The sequence below is a fragment of the Callospermophilus lateralis genome, chromosome 19, assembly GCF_048772815.1.
Source record: "Callospermophilus lateralis isolate mCalLat2 chromosome 19, mCalLat2.hap1, whole genome shotgun sequence".
NCBI classification, from domain to species: domain Eukaryota; kingdom Metazoa; phylum Chordata; class Mammalia; order Rodentia; family Sciuridae; genus Callospermophilus; species Callospermophilus lateralis.
The window spans coordinates 24,130,784-24,149,261 of NC_135323.1; the positions used below are offsets into that span (position 1 = coordinate 24,130,784).

The 18,478-nt window shown below is 52.5% G+C and overlaps 1 long non-coding RNA gene across 1 annotated transcript in view; it reads right to left on the reverse strand.

Annotated features, from left to right (window-relative positions):
• The window catches only part of LOC143638243 (uncharacterized), a 55,956-nt gene extending 37,782 nt beyond the window's left edge, over nucleotides 1-18,174 (reverse strand). The window contains exons 1-2 of the long non-coding RNA XR_013154576.1: nucleotides 18,030-18,174; nucleotides 14,679-14,730 (exon numbers count right to left, since the gene is read on the reverse strand). This is a non-coding gene — a long non-coding RNA (uncharacterized LOC143638243). The remainder of the gene's footprint in view (nucleotides 1-14,678; nucleotides 14,731-18,029) is intronic.
• Nucleotides 18,175-18,478: the final 304 nt, after the last annotated feature.

The window sequence follows — 18,478 nt, forward strand, 5'->3', positions numbered from 1 at the left end:
ACTAGATGCCCACCAGGAACAGCCTTGATCCCAAAGTCCACTTCCCCAGACTTCTAGGATGCTCATGCTAATTCCTGCAGGCCCAGCAGCTCAAGGCACACTCTCTGCTGGTCATCAAGGGGAGCCTGGGGGCCCTCAGGGAGCAGCAGGAGGACACAGCTGAGCACAGAGGGGCAGGCCCACAGAGGTGGGGCCAGGTGGGGGCTTCCTGGAGGGCGAGCCATTTCTGCAGAGCCGTGAGGACAGGTGCGCTCACACACTCACTCACACAGGCTCATGAGGGTGCTCTCTGGCTAGAACTTGACTTTCAGACCTTTGGTCCTTTCGATTGAGAAGCAAACCAGGTAAGAAAGCCTCTATCGGTGGGAACCTGGGTTAGATCTATGGTAGGAAAACACAGGCAGAAGCCCAGAACTGACCAACAGAACTCCTGGTGGGGCGGCAAATTCTGCATCTTAAAACTTGCAACTGCAGGGGCTGGGGCTGGGGCTCAGGGGCAGAGCGCTTGCTCAGCACATGTGGGGCACTGGGTTCGAGCCTCAGCACCACATAAAAGATAAACAAAGGTATTGTATCCCTTTATAACTAAAAGTATTTTTTAAAAAAACTTGCAACTGAAAGGAAAGATTAAGATCGACTATCCTGTGAGAAGAGCACCAACCGAGGAGGGAATGCGTTTTGCAGATGAACTTCAGCCCAAAAATACAGAAAGGGTCAAGGCCCCTGTTGCTCCCCGCCATCCAAGCCTGGATCCAGCAGGCTGTCTGTAGAGAACCCTCTGGAGAAAGGCTTGGCCAAACGATGCAGGCGTCAGGTGCCTTAGCCTGAGCTCACCACATAGCTGTGGCCCCACCCATGGTCAGCGGGTCAGCGGGACAGCCGCAGTCTCCTCACAGAGTGGGAGCCTGACTCTGCACCCAGCTGCAGCACTCCCGGGGGCCCATCCTGTAGAGCTCAAGTCCTCACCCTACAGCACTGCATCCCCACAATGGCCAGAGCACAGAGCCAGCCTGCGTGTCCACCACCAGCCAAGGGATCAGGAAAACACGGCCGGAGTACCCGGTGGGGTTTCAGTCCACCGTAAAGGATGAAGTTATGACATTCACAGGAAAATGGAAGGAACTTGAAAACATTAAGCAAAATAAGCCAAACTCAGAAATCAAGGGTCACCTGTTTTCTCATATGTGGAAGCTGGAGAGGCTGTGCAGGGGTCCCACAAAAATGCACGGCAGAGTAGTACCTGGAGGATGGCTGGAGGAAGGGGAATTCTGGGGGACACTGGCCAAGCTACACTGTGTGCATGGTAAACACCTAACAAGAAGTCACACCATTCTGCACAACCACTATGCACTAGTAAAAGCTATGGGGGGAGGAAGAAAAACTGGACAGCACATACAAGGGACAGAGGAACAAGCTAGTGACCCCACGAGGGCTTTCAGCATATGAAAGCCTCCACAACAGCTGACCTAGCTCATGTAACCAGCCAGAGACTTGGGGAACAGAGGCTGGAGAGAGCGTGGGTGCATGTGGATGTGAGCAGTGTGGGAAGTGGCACTGGGGACAGCGGGGCACAGGTGCCACTGGGGGTCCTGCACACCTGCCTTGTAACGACACATAGCTCCTTTCCCTACTGAAGGGCACAGCCACCCACAGGGCCAAGCAGCACGGAGCCCGAGTCACGCGGAAACACCACTGCAGGGAGAGAAAGAGTGTGCCCATCTGCCAAGCATCACGGGACCAGGCCAAGGCGACTCGGACAATGCTCTCCATGCCCAGTGAGGTCTGAGAGCTTCCATTTTTTGAAGCTTGTGATTCCTGATAACATTAAACTCACTTTCTTGTGTAATATTCACAATCTAACTCACTTTCTTGTGTAATGTTCACGTTCTACACACCTTGGGGCCGATGTTGAATTCAGATATACTGGAAATGGCATTTACACTTGGAAAGCATCAGCACGTGTGAATCTCAGCCTCCCCTGGTAGCTCGTGCACCTCACCCTGACCCACCAGACAGAACCGTCTGGGGGGGATGGCCATCTGTCCTGACAATCCTCTGCACCACAGCTCTGATGTGGCTCCAGCTGAGGACCACCGCTGCCAACACCTACCCCTGGAGTCATCCAGAGGAGCGCTCCTACTTAGGTCACGTGCAAAACTGCTATGACATTTTTTTGAAAATTGTTGAAAAACTCAACTTAATGATTACAATTTTGGAGTCTCAACACTGCTATCCTTTACTCTCCAGTCCTGCACGGCCACGGTTTGATAAAGAATTTGCTTGGTACCTTGTTTACAAAACAGGTCCTGGGGGTGGAGCCCTGGTGCCCAGGACTGTGTGTCTTGTGCTGTGCTGACTGTTCCTTCCTCCAGGTGGCCATTGGCAGCATCTGCCAAGCAGGAATTGAACAGAACGGCGTTTCTCTGGGAAGTCTTTGCGCAAGTTAGCTCAGCAAGACACTGGCCCAAGGTCATGGTTCCCAGCCTCGTTCAGATCAGCACAAGCCCAGCTATAGGCCTTGCCTCTGCCATGCACACAGTAGGCCTGCTCACCAGGCTACAGTGTGCAAAGGCTGGAACCCAACAGATCAGCTGCATCTGATATATAAAAGGAAAAGACAAAGAAACATGCCCAACAAGGGCCACGCCTATCCACGGTTCAACAGCACACGCATTCAGGGAGGGAGTCTGCGGACGACTGCCCAGGTGTTCTTCCTCACACCTGCACCATGGCTGTGTGCTTCAGAGGACCCAGAAGGCTCCCTGAGCAAAGGTGGCCCTGCCTCTGCCATCTCCAATTCTGAGAGCCTGGGGAGCACCCTGAGGCCTCGCACACCTAATGACATGGGGGCTGGTATTGCGGAGCCATCTTGCAGGGTGCAGACTGCAGAACCAGGGGCCCACACCCGTCCCTGCACCTGAATCTCTTCGGCCCTCCCCCTTCAATAGTGGGCTCCTCACCAGGAGAGGCCTGCCTGTCCACGCTCTATAAACTAAGTCCTGGGCCAGGACCATCATGGCCCTCGGAGGCAGGGAGGAGGAGGCCTGCAGTGCCCCAAGTTCCCGGCCAGGCTCTCTATAGCCTTTCTCACAGGCTTAACAGAAGCCCAAGGGGACGGCGTGGGGGGCTAGGGGAGCCAGCTTTTGCCATAATGCAAATGGCCACCAGAACCTGGGCCACTCTCCCCGCCCCGCCCAGCAGGTCTGCCTCCTGCCCGCCCCACGCCAGGGTGTCAGTTGTTCTCCTGTAGGGGAATGACAGCCGCTTGTCACGCAGCACATGAGAGGCCTCACTTGCAGCAGTAACTAGCATGCCACCTCCAAAGCTGTCATTCTCTGGTGTCAGCAGAACCCACTGTTCAAAGATTTGCTCTGACACGAACCAGGCAGCGCCGTGACTGTGATTGCCGAGGACTCTCCGTGCTCCACTCCGCTGGCAGCCGCTCGGCGCCCAGGGTTTGTTTCACCCAATTATTTGTTTGTCACTTGGAAGCCCAGGATGTCGAGCAGGTACTGGGGAGGTATTTTTGGCCTGACGCACAGGCAGAAAGCATAATGAGGCCCTCAGGTGAAGGTCTGGTTTGTCAGCTGGGTGCTGGGATGATGTGCGGCGAGAAGCGAGCAGCAATTAGGGTATTTGAATAGGATAAGATACCTGGCAGGCGCCGGGAAGCTCGGAAAGTCGCCCAACTTTCAACACACCAAAACCCTCAGAGTAGGCAGATTTCAAGTTGGTCCGGAGCTAACACAGGAGGAGATGTAGGAGCTCTTCCCTCCATCTGAAGGGCCCGAGAAGGCAGAAGGCTCGACCCAGGCATCCGCAGGACCTGAGGGCACACTCTGGGGGAGAGTCTTGACCAAACAGCACAAGGGGTCATTCTGTCAACTGCCTACTCCTTGGGGCATGTGAGCCAGGGTGGAGGTGAGAGTCGCCCCTGTTGCCAGTGGAAGCCAGGAGTCCTCCTTCCCCGGAGCAGAAACCAAACTGACTGATGCCTACATCTGGGGGAGAAGCCATCACGCAGGGCAACTTGGCCCAAGGCCAAACGCAAAAGAGCAAGACCTTGAGTTTCCTGTGGTCTAATGCTCCAGAGCCCCAGCCCGGTGCCCGGCCCTGACCCAGGGACTTGCTTCCCAAGGTCCTCACTGTGCCATCTGTGGCCTTCCTCCTCTCCAAGGTTTCTGACCTCAGGTGAGGGGGTGCTCCTGCAGGTGCCCGTGGATGGTGGTGACAGCACTGCCCTGCCCCTCCTCAGGCCCACTTGGGACTCTGGTTGGGTCACCTCTCAGGGAACCCCTGAGACCCTTCCTAACAGACGCCAGGAGAACACAGCTAAAGTCCAGCAGCGGCAAGGCCTTGCTGAGAGAATGAAGTCTACCTTGTCTTGCCTTTTAGCCAAAGGCAGGCGAGAAAAAGACTGCCCAGTAAGAAAAGCTGGACCACGCGGGAGGATCAGGGTCCTGACACTGGGCGGGCCTGCCAGCTCAAGGGGACAGGAGGTGGGGACAGCCCCATGACCTAGATGCCCAGCCGCGTTCACCCCAGTGAGTCACCTCAGAACAGAAGTTGCCTGGCACTCACCCATGGGGTGCCCAGGCGGGGACCTTCTCTGGCATCGGCCCCGCCCCCCCATCTCCCCTGTGGCAATGCCTGCCTAGGAGACAGGGAGTGATGCCAGTCAGCCCACTGAGAAGTCGAGAACGGAGGCGCCCACACCCTGGCCTCCTACAGTCGGGGCCATACGTATGCTAGGCAGCCGAGGCCGTCTGTCTGCACCATCCGTCTGTCTGCACTATTGGGCAGGAAAAGGGCACCATGCTTTTGTAACAGCTGGCACCTGAGCTGCGGAGGCTCATCTCCTATGCCCTCGTGCCCAGGCTCCATCTCTTGCCCCTAAGATCTTCCTTACAGAGCAACAGTCCCTCCTGAGGGGTCAGAGGCCTAATCTCATGACCCCTCACCAGCCTGGGCTGAAGTCAGGCCACCTGACTAGTACCCGGCGCTACATCCCTCAGTGCAGGCCACTCTCTGGCAGCTCTTGGGGGATGGAACACTGCAGCCCAGACATCGGCCTTCAACCACAGGATCCCCAGAGTCCGCCCCATTGTTTAAAGTTACAGTTAGAAAAGCAAGTCAAATGCTGAGATTCACTGACTGGGACAAGAAGCTGTGCGCAGGTGCCTGGGTCTTTATCCTTGAAGTGTGCCAACCTGTCCAGTGTGTAGGCATCAAACTCAGAGAGACGTGCAAGAGGGCAACGGACGGACCCACCCACAGACCCTTAAAGCTCCCCGAGTCCTGGCCATGGTTTAGTTAGCCGACATAACAGCAGCGCTGATCTTGAGCGGAAGACTCCAGGGGTAGGTTTCAGCTGACAGAGAGCTCAGGTTGGCACCCTGTGGCTCGACAGGTAACACGCTCCGCAGGCCTCTGAGGGCTGGTCTGTCTCCGGTTGGCTGACCTTTCAGGGTTCATCTTAGATCAGCTTTGCCTCCCAATAGCCTTAAGACTATTATTTTTTTTTTAAACTAGTAAGTGACTTCTTTGCCATGACACCACTTAAGAAGTTTAAAAGAAACTTGCCCAGCAAGTGGAGGCCCTGGGTTCCCTAATACTGCCAAAACCAAACAAAAATACCAACAATACAAAGAGGGGGAGGGGGAAGCAAGTTTCTTTCAGCATCTGAAAGCAGTTGAAACTCTTCCTGCTCTGGCCATGTGCCAGAGCCCTGCGAGGTGGTCAGTGCTCAGTATTTGTTGAGTGAAAGGATCAATTTCAACATGGCTTCTCCTATAAGCCAACTGAAGGAATAAATGGAATAATCATTGATGTCATTTATTTAGCAGGTGACAAATCTGGTTTTAGAAGACTGCTTGTCAAATCCAGGTTCTGGATGAAGTTTTCTGGTAAGAAGCCTGAAGAGATAGGCCCAGGAGGCTGGGGGTGTTGGCAGTCAGGGAGAGGAGATTTACTATGGGAAACCCATCCTGGCTATAAACAGATAATGAGAAAATGATGTCATCGTGGCTAAAATTAGGTTTTAGTGTTACTCTGCTGAGAGATGCGAAAGGTGATAGATAAGAGGGGAAAATGTTTTCCAAGTGGCTTTTAAAGGCATCCAAATATAACCGCCTCCCACATCAGTCTATTAACGGGCACACTTGAGACACTTCCCTCTTCAGAAGGACTCTTAGAAGAGCAATGATGTGCTCTCAGCCTCCGTCTTTACAAGAGAAGGTTTACGAGGGTCAGAGAAGCAGACTTGAGCGCCCTAGAATGCAGCTCCCCATTAGCAGCTGGGCCCCACGTGCCCCAGCTCAGATCAGGGCCTGAGCCTGTCTGGTGGTGGCAAGGGAAATGCCCCTGTGTGAGCTCCTGATTGTCACCACTGAGACCTGGGGCAAGGCAAAGAGGGCTCACTGGCAGGCCTGGGAGTGGGTGTGGGGCAGAGGCTGGGAGAAGGACCCTCCTCTGAAGGCCAGGAACTGGAGGGGCCTGAAGCTGAGCTCTGTGGACAGGACAGCGGGAGCTCTCCTGGGTGCTGGACAGTCCTGGTGGGAACTGCCACCCTGCAGAGAACATGAGCTATCTGGGGAAGGTGTGAGGAAGCCCTGAGGAGACCCTCGCCTGGCTGGGGGTCCCTGCCTGTGCCTTCCCACAGCACCAACTTCCTCTATGTCCCTCTATTTACCAACCTGTTTTGCTCGCCCGTCAGTGAGGGCAGAGACCCTTATTTGATCCTCTGCTGTGTCCCCAGGTCCTGGCACAGCATGGCTGTCAGGAGCACCTGCCTTGAGTCAGCTGGACCTGGTTCCACCACTAACTGGCTGTGTGAGCTGGCACAAGTTACTTACTCTGATCCTGCTTCCTTATTTGAAAACTGAGTGAATTATGTGAAGAGTGCTTAGAACACTACCTGGCAAAAAGCAAGTACTCCACGACGAATGCCAGCTGAGCTCCAGCACCCTCACACAGGGTAGAGACGCCATCTCTAAGTTACTTTCTAATGGATGAGCTGCTGTGAAGGTAGATGAGGTCATGCCTGTCAAGTGCTCAGCCAAGTATGTGACCCCATCAAAATACAGCACAAAGCAGCCAAGCACTTTCTATATAATAATCTCATTTAATCCTCATAGAAACTAGGATAGGCTTGGCTACTCCCATTTTACAGAAGAAAAAACTGATGCTAAGAAGTTGTAAGTAGCCCCAGTCCTGCAGCTATAAAGCAGGGAAGCCAAGATTCTACCCTGTGCCTGTGTCCTCCTGGAACTTACAGCCTACATGCTAACTCAACCCTATGACACCTCTACTCTGCACTACAATGCTGGTGCCAGTGCGGCAGACCAAGTTTCTTCAGATTAGTCATGAAGAGCTAAACGTCTGGCCAGTCCACAGATGTCCCTCACAGTCCTGGAAGTCACTTCTGCCTTCTGGAGCAGCTCTGCCCACAGTGCTTCAAAGCCAGCAATAAGCTAAGCCAGGTGAATTACAAGGAAGCAGTTAATTCCCTGAGGACTTAAGTGATCCAGATGACAGGGACTGAGCAAGGGGCCTGGGCGGAGCAAGGGGCCTGGGTGATTAGGTCTCTAGGCAGTGGCGGTGCAGCACCCTCTGTCTGCACCAGCAGCAGGTCCTGGCCTTGGGAAATGGGCCCCAGGCGACAGCATCACCTGCACTGTTTTCCTTCCTTCCAGGTGAGTCCCTGAGGACCCTCCTCTCTGTGTATCTTCCCTTCCACTGATGGCAGGCTTGGCCATGTGACCTGCTCTTGCCAATGTGATGACTGTGACCTGAGAAGGCCTGGTACAGAGGCTGTCTCTGTCCAGTCTCCCAGGAAAACTACCACACAGGTAGCCCCAGGAGGAGGAGGCGGCCGCACCCGCAGCACCAGCCCATGTCCAGAACCAGCCAATGTCCGGTTGACACCACCAGGAGACACTGGAGGTTATTTTGTTACTGTAGCAAAATGTACAAAGGCCAACTAACAGGCCTATTAATCAGAAGGGCCAAGACCTCGCGGGCTACGCGGGCCACTGTGCACCAGTGAATGATTTCCACAGAGAGCCCAAGGGGCAAGGTGACGTTTTACCCTAAGCCATGCCAGCAGCACTGTATTTATTTTCCAACTCCTGGATTCGGTTCTTGCAGAGAGGCTTACTCAAATGGAAAATCCTGCACATCAGACCCACAGGGACCCAAGAGAGCACTCCACAAGGGACTGGCTTCTTCCACTCCTACCCACAGGCCTCAGGGGGTGGTTAGGAAGAGAGCCAGAGACACCGCCTCTTGTGACCAGCCTCCTGGAGGCAAAACGAGTCTCCAAATACCAATTCATGGGCCACTACGTGTAATTGGGCCTTAGAATGTACCCTCCCAGTACATCCAGACAGGCTCAGCAGGTCCACAGAGATCAAGCCTATGGAGCGGGGGCGGGGGGGGGGGGTGAGTCACGGGGGACAGGAGGAGGGACAGAGAACCTCTGAGTCTCCCTGGCGGGTTCAGGAGCAGAATTCAACAGAGAGATGTTTCTGCTTTTTAAAGCACAGACTGAGCAAGGAGGTAAAAATACGTTCATGTTAGCTCCAGGCTAAATAAAAGACAGCTGAGCAAAAGTTCAGGCACCATGAAATTAATAAAATCATTGTTGCACTAGCTCCAAAGGTTCAGGAATAAACTGGTAAAAATCCGAAATGCACGGAGCAGATTACTCGAGTGGGAATCAATCATCTTCTCCTCTGAGGGCTCCTGGCACTTCCTCGTCCAGTGTGTGCACTGGGTCCATAATTCACCAAAGTTGCTTCCCGAGACTGAGCATTGCTGGGCTTTCCCAGTAATTGAGACAAATTTTGTTTGTTAAATAAATTCCAGGCAAGAGTGTCTGACTTGTGCACGGGAAAGGAAAGAATTCTTAGTAAGCTGCGAAACAATGGAGTTGTATCTTATCTGAGGAACTTACTGCGCTTGCCTGTGTGTGTTTTACTGCCAAAATAAAATAAATTGAATCAGCTCACACATGATAACATGCTCTTTCCTAACTCATACTAATTGCTTGGCTAATTGATGTTTGTTGAACTTTCTCCATTTCATTGAGTGATTAGGTACAAAGCTAACAGTTGACATCTGTAGGCGCTTAACTGGCGTCTGTAATTACTGTTAATGTTAAATAATTGTTAGTTAATTGGAGTGGTAACTGACTGAATGGAATCCAGATTGTGAAGCAAAAAGAAACCTAGTTAAATAAACATACATTTTCAGAGAAAACAACATTTTTCTGCAGTTGTCAGAAACCAGAAATGATCAGAGGCTGTGGGTCTGCGCAGGCCTCCTTCACTCGGAGCTGGCCAGTACTTGACAGTGTCCAGGGAGGGCCCTTGTGGTCATTTAACTCTCTTCCTTCAAGGTCTGAGGATGGATTTGAGGCTTTTGTTTTCTTGATCACAGTGGCGCCCAGGAAGGGTGTATGGCTCTGGAGGCCAGCAGGACAGGGTGAGGGGCTGACACTTGAGCCTTCAGCCAGCCTGCCAGGCTGGGGCAGCTCCTTCCGAGGACCCAGTGATCACCAATAAAACAAGCACAGGGCTTGGGAGTCTGAACAGGGCCTCCAGCATCCCTTACACTCTGATGGGCTCCCAAGCGGGCACAGGGCATCTGGGCCTGGGATCTGGCTTTCTGCCTTCCCCCTGGAAAGCACTGAGTGCGTCCCCAAAGACACCTGGAAATCCTCTGCATGGAGCACAGTCCACCTCCGCCAGAAGAGCAGTGCTGGGAGCCCGCTCTACCCAGGCCCTGCACACGCAGCAGGCCTTCTGCAGGAGGACCTGCAGCAACCATGGGACACAGGTTGAGAGAGACACTCGTCACAACATGGAGTAGTTCTAGGCTCTTACTGGAGGCTTCACACCAACAGAACAAAGCATCTGTTTCCAAGAATTCTCAAAGAAGAACTCCACACAGCAGCTTCTTTCTAGAGGCTGCTTCCAAGGGAAGGTCAGTTTCTGTGACAAAAGGGGCTGGTGGCACTACTTGCAGTTTCAGGGGGAGGAGGCGCTCAGGACTTTGTCTCCCACCAGGCACCAACCACCCTTCAGCACCATTTAATTCTCCACACACCAGATATCTCCCTCTCCTAAAAACCCCAGGGAACACGCTCCAGCAGCACAGAAAAGGTCCAGGGGGAGAAAAATCAAGACAAGTGATGCTCCAACATCCCCTTAGCTGGGATCTAAGAGGTGACAAAGGCTCAGCTAGTGCATAGAGCTGAGGTTGGCCCGTCCACTCCTGCGCACACGGGAAGGTCCTTGTACCTCGTCCTGCATGCCTACCTGTACCTGGCCACCACGAGGACTGGAAACGCTCCCCTTGTGTTCTTTATATGTGGACTCTGGAGTCTAAACCGTCCGTTTTCTTAGAAAGCCAGCCCACAGTCCACAGCAGTATCTCCGTGCACTTGGAATCGTTCCAGGGGGAGGGACTTTCCTCAAAGCCAATGGCGGCTCTGGTGGTAATGGAACTCTTAACCATTTTTTGTTGAGAAACCAAGGAATTCCCTCATGTCTAAACCTTACAAAATGGTGTCACAGCCATTAGGGATGCCCAGGAGCCTAGTTTCTGAGCCAGCACTATTTCTGGGTTACCTGTTTCTTGCCTCTTTCCTCAGAACTCAGGCTATTTTTCAGTCAGACCTTCTTTCCAAGATGCTGATAAGCCATACGGCCAAACATGCAATGGACACGCCTAACCTGAGGCTCCATCTCCTCTGAGTCCCCTGAGAAACCCTCAGCACAGAGTCAGCCCAGGAGGCCGGGCACAGCCCACTACGAGGAGTGGTCAGGCCTTGGCAGAGTCAGCTCCAGCTCCAGCTCCAGGTGGTGCTCATCATGGAGACGCAGCACCCACTCACAGCACCCACTCGGACTCCCCAGGGCTGATCTGACCGGGTGTGGTGGGTCCTACCCAGGAGGGTGCTCACGGCAGGAGGGAGCAGAACTCAGGACCCCTTCCCAGCTGGACTATTCCCCACTCCAGCCCCCCAGAGATGCCCATTAGCTGGGCACAGCTCCCTCCCTTCTGGCTCAGGGCTTTTGCCAGGAGGGTCCAACTCTACAACCTGAGTGAAAGGTGGAGGAAAGAAGGGGTGAGAAAGTCGCAGGGTCCATGTCTGGCTTGCTAGCTTGCTCATCAGTCCTGGGAGGAGTCAGGAAGGGAGGTGGCTTAGGACCTTCCTCCTCCCAGTGTGGATCCTGGGCCCCCCTCAGGGATGGAGTCCAGAGAACAAAAGGCTCCACAACACCTGACCACTCGTTGCTCCTCCTCCCACCTCCCACGAAGGCTTCCTTCTGTTCCCTCCTCCTCTGGGCTCTGCTCTCAGTCACCAAGAACTGGAGAAGAGACTCATCACCCAGCAGGATGAGTGTGACTGCAAGCAGCCAGAGCCTCCTTCCTGCTCTTAACTACACATCAAAGTGGCAAGGCCACAGGGGGGAGCACCTGAGAAGGGGCAGTAGCACTGGCCAGTTCCTCTAGGAATGAAAGCTCCAGAAACTGGGGTGCGCACCCTGCTGCTCTTAAGGCCGTTTGTCCTGCTAAATAGGGACAGTAAGTCAGTTTCTCTGTTTCTGTCTCAGTGGGAAAATTGATTTTTTCTTTGGCAGATGGTTGAGTCACAAAGACAGAAGGATTCATAAAATTCACATGAACATCCTGTAAACATTTAAACACATAAAGATTAAATAAGGCAGCCGTGACCTTGATTAAACTATTTTTTATGTCTACAGCATGAATCCCTACAATGCAGAGGCCCAACTCCACCCTGCCTTGCACTGCATTGCGTGTTGTGCGCACACATAACCACGTGCTGCTTGGTTAGCTTCTTTCCAAACAGGAAATACAAGGCATTCATGGAAGCCATGTTTGGAACACCTGGAAGGAAAGCTCTGACTGGTTCTCCATTGCCTCGAATGGACTCTACAACATGGGAGTCAAAACAAAGTCCTTGGACAAGTTGTAGAAAACACATTCCCTGAGCCCTCGTTTCAGCCCTTTCCAGTTCACCAGAGATGCTGGCCAGGGCTGATTTCACCATGACTGGCATTCCTGGCCAACAGGGGCTGAACGACCGGTTCAGGCTCAGGAGCAGACAGGCAGGACCTGAGCCCCGGTCTTGTTCAGCTCAGAGCATCCTCTCCAGCACTGTAAAGCACAATGTCAAAGCCTCCTCCCTACAATCAGCTGGTGAGATTAGCACTGCCCTCTTGCAGGGAAATTTTATGGACCGACTCTGCCAGCATAACCTCACCAAGAGCTTAAAGCCACGCTCCTCTCAGGCCAGAATACTGCCAGGCTTCTGAGAGGGAAAGTCTCCAGATGGAGAGACACGGTGTCAGCTCCCCGACACTGTCCTTAGACTGCTCAGCATGCTGAGGCCTTGAAGGTTTTCCCAGCAGTGTTTGTTACCTGGTGTAGATTTGCCCTTTCTTACAAGGCTTTTTATTGCTCTTGGCTAAAGACACCGGACAGAGACAGCAGACCTGACTCTCAGGCAGGCAGGCTGTTCTGCAGGAGAACTTGAACTTGATGTGCTGGGAGCTGACAGTTCCTTGGAGGCCCTGTCAACCATCCATCCAGTAAACACCGGCACTACCCGAAGCAGAAACAGACCCAAACCCAAGCACAGAACAAGACTCTGCACCTGTCTTGAAGCAATTATTGACATTATCGCTGCACAATGAATCTCTTTTTGAAGTTGTTTTCCTGATATTTAGCAGTTTGAATACTAATCCCCTTAACAAAACTGCCCAGGCCTCCCCCTCAGCTCCCCCTGTGCTGCCTTCTCTCCAGGGAGGGGTGCGGTACCGGGCAGTCTACTTTGCAGCACCTGGATTTGCACTGATTCCGCTCTTGTCATTCATGTTACCAACAAGAATTAGCATAAGGCATTAAGGGGAAACTCTGGAGGAGAAAAGAAAGGCCATTTTGATGGAAATAAGGGGCAAAGGAATAATCTGCCATCAACTAAAATGCTTATTTGTGTATGGTTTCCCAAGCAAAGCTTAGAAAAAGCCTATGTTGATTTTAGTACACAAAGAAACCTTAATCCTTTCAAGGCGACTAAATCACCCCCAGAAAAGCAGCTCAGAAGAAAGGGCCCTGTCAGGGGATGACTATTCACAACCAAATAGATGCCACAAATCACACTCTGTAAGTAAACAAAAATAAGAATGTGGGAAAGGTTGACTGGAAGGGGGTGGGGGGGCAGGGGTGCAGCTCTTCAGTCCCTCTCCATTGCCCTGAGGGGTCTTTCAGGGCCAGGGAGGCCCAAGGCCGGCCCAGAGCCAGTGCCTTCAGGGCAGCCCCAGGAAGGGGAAACACATTCCAAAGCTTTTAATAGCAAATTAGCAAAAGAAAGACTCAGTCCTGTCTGGCTGTCCAGGTCAGGAGTCCCAGAAGCCTCTTCCGTGCCCTCCCCTGCCTCAGTCTCCCTCTGGTACCCTGAGTTCTCACAGGACACCCCACTGTCTTCCCAAGCTCTTCCCTCCTCAAAATGAGCAGTAAACAATTATGTATTTTTACGCATAAGCACTGTCTGCTAGGAACTGCACATATCTTCTTTTATTGGGCTTTTAGCATTATGGATTACAAATTTATACAAACTTTCAGTCCATCAAAAAATATGATGAAATATAAAACTGGAACTCTATTATGCAATAAAAAAGATAAAATTCAATATGACAGTAATTCTGGGAGTAACAGCAATCACATGAGCACACACACCTCAAGGGAACGCTAAACATAATGTACTATTTAAAATTGCAGTTGGTTCAAATTCCAAAATAATCTGGGAGTCAAAATAACTGCACTTGGAAACGTCTTACTAACCAGCTAACAAAAATGCTAGCCAAGGCACCTGGAAGGCTGAAATGGCCTCACAGTCCCCTTGAAGAGAAGCCACTCTTATCCAGGGCTACCAAGATCCCCAGTGTGACAGAGAGAAATTATCACAGGCAAACCATCTTCTTTATTTAGCAATTATCCTGCAAGGCCCTAAATCAGGTTCTATAGTGGAAAAGCAAAGACTAAATAGTTTGTATAATTTATACCTTTCAAATTACACACCTTCAAAGCCCATGATTAGAGACTTCCCTAAATTTCATTATTTCCAACAATACTGCTACAAATGAAAACTGCCAAGAAGCCTACTGGCAATGATTTAAGATAAGTCCTCCCTTAATGTACTGCTATATCATTAGCCTCTCTTACTCTAGATAGAGGTCTGGAAGAAATTAATGGGGACAGTGCATATTTAAATTCTGCCCTCTTGCTCGTTTATTAACTTTATAGAAAGCCCACAGCAGAGTAAGGCTTGGTTTATGGCCGCAGCACTGTGAATACTAAGCACCAAGGGTCGGTCACCGCAGCGGGCACTGTAGGGGACTACTGAATCCCTCTGCTAGGGAGCTGGCAAGCCACAGCCAAGCTAGGACGTCTGAGAGACCTTCCCGCTTGCAGCTTCCCACAGGAGGCCACAGTCACACGGGCAGCAGTGGGCTCCCACCCAAGGACTCAGCGTGTTCTTTTAAGATACTCTTAATGCATCATAAACGTTCAGATCTGTCTCAAGCATAAGCTCAGAACGTGAACAGCAGCTCCGAAGGAAAAGCAGAAGAATGAAGGAGCCTTACCTTTGTTCACAATTACAGTGTTGAAGAGCTTTTCAGAGCTGGCATCTGAAGCCTGAAAAACAAGAAGGGGAGGAAAGGGTTAGGCCTGCTGTTGACACTGTGGGCCCATCATCAATACTACCACCTTAAACTACTTCACTCCTTTGAGGACAGCCTAACAGGGAGAGCAGCGTTTCCTGAATCATCCACAAGGTGGTGCTAGCCGACTGCTGGAGAGGGCTGCAGTGCAGCTATTTGCTGGAGAAAAAAATCTGCTTTTAAAAATGTGTCCTTATTAGACATATTATCTGTGCAAAACATGTTTCTATGAGATGATACACAAAGCAATTCAGCTCATTCGCATAATGATTTTCCAATTTCGCTGACAGATCATTATTTTGGAAATGGTATTTTTGCATGCTACTTGCAGACATGCCTATTTTTCAATTTTCTCCACAAATCAGAAATGCCTACTATTTACTGCTAAGCTTTTTTCACTAAAGTGTCAGCCAATACTCCCAGAAATTAATTTTCATCTGATGAACCTAAAGATCCCCTGTTTCTCAGAGTCACCAGGACGAGCTTATGACCAGACACAAGCGACCTGCCCAGACCCCGTCACTGTACATGCCACCAGCATGAGTCCCTTCCCATTTTCTACAGCTCATGTCTGCTAATTATTACAGTGGCTTGAGGAAAGCGAAATAAGCCTGTCTAAATAGCAAGACGAAAGCCAATTTAAATTATACACTGATGTTCTGGAAAATAAACATTTAAGTCGGTTTAGTGGAAAATGCTGGAATGTTTCAGAAGCACTGAATATTTGTAGGACTTGAAAAAATAAAAATGAAGCAACGTGCTACATGAATTTTAAGGTATATTTCCACTCAAAGGCATAACACCCTCCTTCACACTTCACAAGCCACGCAAAGGAAGGCATGCAATGTGAGGACACCAGGAGGGGGATCTGAGGTACAGTGCTTTCTTACTCTGGGGCCAGCTTTTAGGGACAAAGAAGATACTCTGCTTAGTCTTTCCTCGTTACACTGAGGAAGATGAGACATTCCAGTGCATATAGGGGAGACGTTCTGTTTTCAGTGCAGGTGATTAAAAAAATGACAAAATATTTTTACTATGGCTATTTTCCCTTTCCTTTAATTCTAATATTCTATCTATAGGGATAGTTCAGAAGATTAATGGAATTGAAGGGGAAAATTAATGTGCAGAGTAAGTACTCAACTGCACACAATTATACTGTTCAAAATAAACCCTGGACTTTTCCTCCTCTGCTGGAAAAACAAAAGTACACAGAGAGCCTTGATGACATCTTAAACAAAACTAAATAAAACTAAATATCACAGTAGCTTTTCATGAAAATCAACTACTAGAAAAAGTGTTGCATGGGGGGAGGAACAAGTTATGCATCAAACAGATCAAGACTACCAAGTTAACCAAAAATGACACTAACAGTGTTGTTATCCTGAAGCATTAACGGAGATTTCTAAGCATACGAGTTTCCCAACTAAAAACTTCCCAATGTGAGTATTTTGCTATTCTTCAATTAAAAAGTATCTGTTAGGATGGCCTGGAATTCTCTTGAAATGGCTGGTCCATTCATGGCTTAAAAAACAAACTGGAGTTGATTTTTTTTTTAATTTTATTTTTAAGAAAAACGTCACTGTTAAATCATTTTGCCAAGCTGAAATAATCCTTAAAAATTAAGGGATTGCCTGTTAAGACTATTCTAACTGGCCCAAATAAATAGTAAACAAATGACGGCCCCACATATGCAGAAACACAGGCAGGGAAAGGAAATGGACCCAAAGAGTTTTCCTTGCACTGGGTGTGGGGGAGCAGGACCTCTGGTTGGCCACTCAGAGCCTTCTTGGACTGCCACCATTGTGAGCTGCATGGGGCTCTGCAGTCCTGATAGGCAGGTAAGGGTCCTTCAGTCTGAACCCAACTTGAGGACTTGATTATTAAGATGCCATCCAGCAAGTTATGAAGGAGGTGAGTCTCACACGGTATGCGAAGGCTTAGGAGGGTCTCCTAATAAAATATTTTTGAGCCCTTTAATTTACTGACATGTCACAAAGCTTGAAATGCCTCCTCCTGTAACCGGGCAAGGGACGTTTCAAAAAGGCCTCCGTGGAAAACACCCAGAAGATGGTGACCGCAGTGGGCCTCTGGCCCCCGTAAAAGGCTTCCGAATCCCCTTCTCCCAAGCAGGTGGCTCAAGTCATGCCGGCTCGGTCCCAGAGCCAGAGCCGAGCGCCTCGGCCTATGCATGAAGCGGAAGCCGCCGACACCTCCACCCCTCCGCGGTGAACTTTCCTCCACTTGCACTTTCCAAGCATTTGCACAGATCGTTTGGCTCCTTGGGTCCGCATCGTGGGCACGTTTTCGTTATTTGCAGGAAAAACGCCTGCATTGCCTTCCACTGTCGGGATCGTTCTCCTCGGTAGTTTAAACCAAGACGACGCTCGGGGGCGCGGGGGCGAGCGGGGCCTCGCGGCTGCCTTCGCGGGGCGCCCCTGCCCGTGACGGCCGCGCTCGCCGCTCGGTTTCCTCCCTCGCCGGCTCGGAAGCGTCCGGAGGCGAGGCCAGGGCTCGGAAACCCGATCGTCTCCGGGCTTTTTGTGTACGTGGATGGGGGCTGTCTTTCCCCGTGAAACTAAACAATTACTAGAAACCGTAGTTGACGTTTAAAGAAAAGTTAAATAACTCCGACCGATCGAAGGGGGACTTCGGGCGAGAGCCCTCCGCGCCCCTGGCGACTCCCGCGGCGGGTGCGCTCTACCCCTGGGGCCGCAGACCTGGGGCGGCGCCCGCGGAGGGCAGACTCTGCAGCCAGGAGCGGAGCCTCCCCGAAACTTAGGCGCGACTTCCTCCACCAGCCGCCGAGCCCGCGCCCGCTCTCCTTTCGCTTCCCTGGGCCCCTTTGCGGGCCGGGACCCCGACCTCGGCGCCGGGCCGCCACCAGCCAAAGTGCGCGCGGCGCAGCGCCGAGGCCTCCAGCCCGCGCGGGCGCAGGCCTCGGCCCGGAGTCGGGCGGGGCCCCTCGGGGCGCCCGGGGCTGGGCCCGGCCCCGCGCCCTCCGGCACCCCGCTCCCTGGCCCCGCGCCGCCGCCCCGGCCGAGCCCCGGCGGCCGAGGGCCGAAAGTACAAAGGCGGACGCCGGGCCGCGGGGGGAGGGCGCGGAGGCAGAGGAGGGGTGGCGCATGGGGCTCGGGCGCGCCGGCCGCGAGCAGCCCGCCCTGCCACTCCTGCCCACGGGCCCGGCCGCGCAACAAAAGACCCTGGACCCGGCCGCCTCCCTCCTGACGCGGGCCGCTAGCAGGCGAGCGCGTCGCGCCCCCCGGGCTGCATTACCTGGTCGCAAGGGGTTAAGCGGTCCTGTCAGCCCCAAGTTCATGGTTTGGGTCCTTAGCAGGGTTCCTGATGGGTGATCACCAGAGCCCGGGGTGAAGCCAGCAAAACGCACGCAGAGAAAACGCCCAACTCCAGCCCGGCTCTGTCCGCAAGTCTCAGCTCCTTCCTCGCCAAAGTCTGAAAGCGGATGCACGCGAACCAAATCCGAACCGGAGCAGCAGCCTCGGGCGGCCGAGAGCCAGCGCCGCGCGCGCACATCCAGCGCGGCCGAGTCCTGGCGGGCGGCGGGGGGGAGCGCGCCCGCCGAGGGCGCCCGGCCCGCGCTCGCCCGCTGCTCCCTGCGGCTCCTGCGGCGCGGCGGGCCGGGCCGGCGGGCGGGGGCTCGCGAGGTGCGTCCCGGGCCGGCGGGCGAGGCGGAGAGGAGCGGCCCGAGCCGCCGCCGCGGCGCG